The sequence below is a fragment of the Electrophorus electricus genome, chromosome 14 (genome assembly GCF_041902795.1).
Source record: "Electrophorus electricus isolate QZ-2024a chromosome 14, ASM4190279v1, whole genome shotgun sequence".
NCBI classification, from domain to species: Eukaryota; Metazoa; Chordata; class Actinopteri; order Gymnotiformes; family Gymnotidae; genus Electrophorus; species Electrophorus electricus.
The window spans coordinates 11866123-11872122 of NC_137510.1; positions in this window are offsets into that span (position 1 = coordinate 11866123).

Here is a 6000-nt window from a genome sequence, read left to right on the forward strand (position 1 = left end):
TGTTATGAGATGTATTACATTAACCGCTATTCATTCAGAAGTTAATGAATCTGCATTTTAGTACAAACAATGTTTTATAGATAAATCAGCCAAAACTTGGCAAAAGGATTGTCTGTTCTGTTACTAAACAAAATATGAATATCACAAAGCCAAATGGGCTGTCAACATAAGAAGCTTTTGTGACATAAATTATATGACAAATTCAACTGCTGCATGACCATTTGAGTTTCCTCCTTGCTTTCCACATCAACATAAATTTGCCATACTGAGCCCAGAGGAAATTCAACAAGTACCATGGTACACAACAATACAATACAGACAAGGAGTACAACAAGTTAGACATAATTGTTACAGAATGATATGGGATACACTCGAGTACCCTGTTCCTCATATACAGAGTGATAATAAATACGTGTGCAAATAGGTGCTATTGCAGTAGTAATATGGTGGCTAGATAAACACTTTTCCAGGGCACTTAACTACTTCCAAAATGTCCTTGACACACACACACACACACACACACACACACACACACACACACACACACATCTTATATGTGTGTGTGTGTGTGTGTGTGTGTGTGTGTGTGTGTGTGTGTATATATATATATGTATATATATATATATATATATATATATATATATATATAGGAAATATAGGATAGATAAGAAGAGTACTGTACATATAAAACTGTACAGATATATATACTGTACATATAAGATACGAGTACTGCACATATTGGAGGCATACCTCATATAGATACATAGCTATATACACTGTAAAGTGTGAGGCATAATGTATGGTAATTTACAAGCATGGCATATGGTGAAATTACCATACATTCCCTATTCATTTCAGTGTAAAAATAACACTTTTTAAGTTAGTGCAAAGTCATGAGTCTAACCCTATAGATTAAATATCATTTAATGTCTGCCAATTGTGTATGTAATAGTTAAAGCTTTGAAGTGGCACAGTTATATTCATACATGGGTGACTTGGGGGTGTTGGCTCATTAACAACAGCACTTCATTAACTTCTTACATCCCTTGATTCCTCATAGGTCTAAATTAGTAAGATATCTGATTATGCTATGTTCTTTCCATAGTACACTTTCCATGAGCCCCAGGCATGATTTATTCATACTCTTTCTAAATATGGGTCAGATGTGTTGTCTTTGTTGGGCTAAAACACCTAAATATCAATATGGGTTGGAGAGATGCAAATGAATAATTTCAGTACTTATTATTACGCATTCAGTAGACATTTATATTTTCTCCATGGAATAATAACGCTGACAATGATTCATTAGACAGGTCCCTAATTACTCTTTATTCAATGCCAGCTAGCTAAACAGGTTTGGTTGTAATAGTCACAGACTGTTGTAGTGATATGTGGTAATGGTTTGTGATGTGGAAATACCCTGCAGCTCTGAATATTTATTTATAAAATTGGTAATTATTTTATTCTTTTTAATCACTGCTTCACATTCTATAACTATGTGGCATTAGAAATAAATCAAAATATTGTGCATACAATTAGAGTTTGGGTTTGATCATGCTTTGAATAAAACATTTAAAAAGAGGTTTGTAAGTGATGGCCTTTTAAATACACGTGGATAGATAAAGATGTGGGTGGGTTTACATTTGTCAGATGTTATTAAGAAAAGTAAACACTGCACTGTGCCACTTATTGTTTACCCAGTTCTACAACACCTGATTCAATTCATCAAGTAATTATTATGGCTCTAATTAGTGCTTTAGGGCATTAGTGCATTGAATATTACTGCCCATTCCATGGTTTTGCCTTCAGTTTGCTTTCTACAAGTGAACATAGGTTGGATCTGACACGGTTTCACCTTGGTGAAATCAGTATGCTTTCAGTTTTTTTTTAACACTGTCAGACGATGTTTATAAGCATATTATGGAATTAGATGCATTTCTCAGGTGGTGAGTTTCCTTTTGTCACTGCTCTGTCCTGGTTATCTTAATACCACTTAGTTCAGCTCACAAAGGCCTTGAAATCTAGCTAATGAGATGAGATGTAGACGCTAGAGAAGGAAAAGCCTCTATTTTGAAATTTTTTGTAATATGTTCTGGGAAATGCCGCACTGGAATATTCTATGAAACTTCTATTCCACTGATTTTTGTGCACCTAGGGCTGCATCAACAGACCTGCTTGCACATCAGTACATTCAGGGTAGCCATTACTAACAAGTTTAGACTTGGTCATTGTGGCTTTAAACCAAAATAACTTGGTTGATCTAATTACTCTAATCAGAATGACTTTGGTCAATATAACCACTCAGTCATAATAGGTTTTTCTGCAAATAGGAAGTATGAAGTATCTGTTACATGCATTAGTGCTACTTAATGTTTTATGAATAATTAGAATTAGAATAATTAAATTTTCACATTTAGAAAACGCAAAGGACACCGTCATATATAGTTATTCACATTTAGGATGGAAGCCAGCAACATGATAGGCTACAGATTATGACTTTAGGTTCAGTCAAGATAAGCAGCAAAGTTGCTTGTCTGGGATGCAGTACTCAGATAATTAAAATAAACTATTGAAGACATAGTCATTATTCTAGTTATTCATCAAAGAAAGCAAGAGTGTGGCTCCTTCTTCCAGAACAAAAGTAATATTCTATGTTCAAAGCAACACAAATATCAGTCATACATATAAAATAAATTTTTCATTTCCAGTCATGGCCACAGCATATATACAATCTGTATACATAGGCTGCAATAATCAATTTTGTTAGTATACATTGATTTGTATTTTTGCCAACAGAGACTCATATCATAGCACAATTACTAGGTTATAGAATCTTATACACACACTGTAGGTATGACCAAAAACAGCACAGTGAAATTAGTTCAGATTGTTACAGTTAAATTCATCTCCCCGTATGTCTCCCCAGCTGTCCAGCTTTTTATGGTTTCATTTCGCCATGGCTGCGTCCCAATTACACACTGCTTACTAATACTAACTAGTTTTTGAGTATACAGTATGTAGTGTAGTTAAAATCGTCAAATTTGAGCATACTCAAAAATCCAAGATGCATACTTAGAACTGGTCGGTTTTTGAGTGTGATTTGAAAGGACACTATTGTCCCACAATGCAATGCAATGCAAAACGGAAAACGAGGAGCTACTATCGTCTGGAAAGTTTTGGGGAAAAAAGGCGGACAACATAGATGGTTCAGCGACGACTGTTGCAGGTGAACTGTCTGTAAATGTCAATACAACTTGGATTTATTTCTTTAAAACAGTAAGGTAATTAATAAACATAAAAGGTTGTTTTAGCATTTAGTAATAAGTCTGTTCAAACGTATGTTACTTTAAGTTTGCTAGCAGCTTAGCTGTAGTAATGTTTGGCCTTCGTAGGCAAGCTACGTAGCGTTAGCCAGTTAGCCAGCCAGCTAGACGGCAGCTAAATTTAACTTATCCATATTTGTAAACGAGTTGGAATATTAGGTCTTAATATTTCAGATTTAATACCAATGTTGATGTAATATATAAACTCAATCAGAAATCTATAACATCGTTCACTAATAAAGACTCAGATCTTAACTAGCTAACTTAGCTAGGTTAGCATTATCTAGCTTCCCTGCTGAGGCGTGAGCTCCGGTTAGCCTAACATGGTAATTGTTAACATGAGCCGAGAATAACTTTATGTTCAGGTGTGATACTACAAAATTAATACAGTAAAATGAAGGTAAAAATTACAAATCATGTAAAACATTCTCGGGGACTGATGGAGACACCCGCCTGATATCCTGCCACATAGAGAAGACAAGGGGAAAAGGGCTCCTGCTTTTAGACAAATCTGTAAAGTGAGATTAAAATAAAATGTAAAAACAATATAATTTGTTTTGTTTTTAGATTTAGTTATAGGTATGGTTAATAATAATAATAATGGTAATATTTAATAGTGTTAATTACTGTTGATTTGAATTCCAACTTTTAAAATGACAACTAAAATACGAATGTCCATTGTACAGCCAAGCGTCAAGGTGTTTTTGCTTAGCGTATAGCCTGGCATCGAAATCAGGTAGGCTACATATAAATGTCAGGGATCCTGTTTCCTGTCTACATGCTGGATCGCTGTCAAGCCTTTCATTCTGGTTTCAGTGGTTTTCTTAACGCAGTTGTGTTGTAAATGTTCTGTTACTCAGTTCGAATATTAACATCAGTGTATACCATGTGAAATGAGTTTACGGTGGTAAACTTGTGAAGGATGAGGTATAATTCACAAAAAAACTAAAAACTGTTACTTACATGTAAGGTTAGTAAATAAAGCAGCACTCTTCTACAGGACCGTTTTTGTCATAAAGCAGTATGCTGAAAAAGTGTGTTTATTCCCATTTTTACTTTTTTAAAAATCTTACAACTACCTATGTTGGCATAGCAACGCTTCATCATTTCCTGTTAGTACGAAACAAAGTATATTCATATTTTGTGTATTAACTCGCTAAACCTTTACTATTAAGATCAATTAGTGTATGCATTTGGGACACAGAGCACACCTGGCCCTGGGACAACTGCGACAACTTTGGAAGATGAAGGGGGATAACATAAAAACAAAACAAAAACATCATCAGGAATCTTGCTTATTCCAGTACACTAGCTAGCTAACCTCTAATTAGAAGCATGTTACTGATAATCCACTCAGACCACATTTGTAGAAACCATGTCAATTAATATAATTAATATGTTTCCTTGTTTGTATATTTGTTTATCTATTGTTTGTTAAAGCACCAATAAATCATTTCTGCTAATTTTTCCTCACATTGTGAAACAGCCATTATCCTGACACTTAGTGGCCTGGATGTATCAGATTCTGTGCTAAATCTGTTTTAAACATGGCCATCCCCATGTGGGGGACCTGTTCTATGGAACATAACCTTAAGTAATACCTTAAAGCAATTTGATTCTGTCATGTGAGCTGTACTTTATAGAAAAATAAAAAGTACAATAATTTCTTTCATAAATACTGTTTGCTACCTTTTGGTGGTAAAAATGACTTCCTGCTCCTTGATCATTCTGTGATTGTGCATCTCAAAAAGTAAATCTATGTTAGTTATCTAGTCGAATAATATTCAAGATCACATGTTCTGCATGTTGTTCAAGGTGTTGCTGACCAAACAGAGCTTATCATCTAGTCCAGTGTACCCAGCTCTCAGTGCAAATACTAATAACATTGAAAACCTAATATAGGTGTATTGGCAGATAGATTAGAGTAAGAATGTTGACTGACTGGTGGAACTTGGGGACTGGTTTAAGAGACTGATCAATCAACCCTTGATCTTTGACCATTCACACTCCGTGTTGGCAGTGGGCTACTTGTCCATGTCTCCCAGTCTTTCTCAGCTGCTCATGGTTATTTTGAGAGACTGACAAAGAGCACAGGGATGGCTGAAATGCCAGCTATAACAGGCTGTGTTATGCTTGGGGGTGTTGGTTGGGAAAGGAGGAGTGGGTCACTAGACTGATATGCCATGACATGGCTGAACTATGCAAAGAGCTAGTTTAGGATAAGATTTACAATTCCAAGTGCCTCAGCAATTACAGAGGAAGATAAGGTGCCTAATATGAGGTCATGAGAGTTTTGTTTCTAGTAATCTAGTAGTGGCAGCCCATCACCTGAAGATGAATCCCAGCAAGACCAAGCCACTACACATGCCTGGAGCAACAGGTCCTTACAGGAATCTTGCTTTGTCTCCTTTGTCACTTCGTCCATGAATGCTAAAAACCTTGGTGTAATTGTGAAAGACCAGCTGTGGTTCTCATCTCATGTTGCAAACTTGACTTGGTCATACTGGTTTTTGTTTTTCCTTTTCAACATTCTTAGAATTTACCCCTTTTTCTCTAGGGAGGCCACCAAGGTGCTTGTTCAGTTTCTTGTCATCTACAGGCTTGAACTGTGGCTTTTGTACTGAAATGTCTCATAATTGTACTCAAATTATGTATTATACTGTATTGTATCTCTCAC